This window comes from Bison bison, unplaced genomic scaffold (assembly GCF_000754665.1).
Source record: "Bison bison bison isolate TAMUID 2011002044 unplaced genomic scaffold, Bison_UMD1.0 scf7180017864390, whole genome shotgun sequence".
NCBI classification, from domain to species: Eukaryota; Metazoa; Chordata; class Mammalia; order Artiodactyla; family Bovidae; genus Bison; species Bison bison.
Window position 1 is genome coordinate 5243 of NW_011494962.1, and position 1998 is coordinate 7240.

Here is a 1998-nt window from a genome sequence, read left to right on the forward strand (position 1 = left end):
ATGAAACAAGTCGCCAGTCCAGGTTCGATGCACGATACTGGATGCTTGGGCTGGTGCACTGGGACGACCCAGAGGGATGGTATGGGGAGGGAGGAGGGAGGAGGGTTTGGGATGGGGAACACATGTATACCTGTGGTGGATTCATTTCAATATTTGGCAAAACCAATACAATATTGTAAAGTTTAAAAATAAAATAAAATTAAAAAAAAAAAGAAGCAACAATTAGAACCGGTCATGGAACAGTGGACTGATTCCAAATTGGGAAAGGAGTACGTCAAGGCTGTATATTGTCACCCAGTTTATTTAACTTATGTACAGATTACATCATGCAAAATGCTGAGCTGGATGAAGCAAAAGCTGGAATCAAGATTGCAAGAAGAAATATCAATAACCTCAGATATGCAAATGACATCAGCCTTATGGCAAAAAGTGAAGATGAACTAAAGAACCTCTTGACGAAAGTGAAAGAGGAGAGTGAAAAAGTTGACTTAACTCAACATTCAGAAAACAAAGATCATGGCATCCAGTCCCATCACTTCATGGAAAATAGATGGGGAAACAATGGAAGCAGTAAGAGACTTTATTTTCTTGGGCTCCCAAATCACTGCAGATGATGACTGCAGCCATGAAATTAAAAGATTCATGCTCCTTGGAAGAAAAGCTATGAAGAACCTTGAAAGCATATGAAAAAGCAGAGATGTTACTTTGCCAACAAAAGTCTGTCTAGTCAAAGCTATGGTTTTTCCAGTAGTCATGTATGGATGTGACAGCTGGACTATAAAGAAAGCTGAGCACCAAAGAATTGATGCTTTTGATCTGTGGTGTTGGAGAAGATTCTTGAGAGTCCCTTGGATTGCAAGATGAAACCAGTCAATCCCAAAGGTAATCAGTCCTGAATATTCACTGGAAGGACTGATGCTGAAGCTGAAGTCACAATACTTTGGCCATCTGATATCAAGAACTGACTCACTGAAAAAAACCATGATGCTGGGAAAGGTTGGAAGCAGGAGGAGAAGGGGACGACAGAGGATGAGATGGTTGGATGGCATCACTGACTCGATGGACATGAGTTTGAGTAAACTCCGGGAGTGGTGATGGACAGGGAAGCCTGGTGTGCTGCAGTCCATGGCTTTGCAAAGAGTCACACATGGCTGAGGAACTGAATTGAACTGAGAAACTAACACAAGATTATAAAGCAATTACACTCCAATAAAATTTAATTTTAAAAAAAGCAAGGATAAAACTAAAATGAAAAGAACTTTGCAATGATGGGAAAGAGTTAGGTTCCATTCCCCAAATTCCTTTAGTAATGGATCTCTGATATAAGAGTCCAGAGAACTGATTTTAGTCAATGCTCTACCACAAAATATAAAAGCGAAAAATAGAGGCTGTGGAAGAAGCAGAAGACTTTAGAAATATTGACTAAAACTTTTTGGAGGTGAGATAAGGCACAGAGGGGGATGGATGAAAGCTGCCAGATTAGAAATCATTCCCCTTAGCTGGTTTGGGCTTTTATCCATAGTGCATCACCATCTCTTAAGATGAGACTTTTCATTAGAGTATTATTTTCCAATGTTGTGTTAGCTTCTGCTGTACAATGAAATGAATCAGCTATTAGTATATCCCATCACTCCATGGAAAATAGATGGGGAAACAGTGGAAACTGTGTCAGACTTTATTTTTTGGGCTCCAAAAATCACTGCAGATGGTGACTGCAGCCATGAAATTAAAAGACGCTTACTCCTTGGAAGGAAAGTTATGACCAACCTAGATAGCATATTCAAAAGCAGAGACATTACTTTGCCAACAAAGGTTCGTCTAGTAAAGGCTATGATTTTTCCAGTGGTCACGTATGGATGTGAGAGTTGGACTGTGAAGAATGCTGAGCGCCGAAGAATTGATGCTTTTGAACTGTGGTGTTGGAGAAGACTCTTGAGAGTCCCTTGGACTGCAAGGAGATCCAACCAGTCTGTTCTGAAGGAGATCAGCCCTGGGATT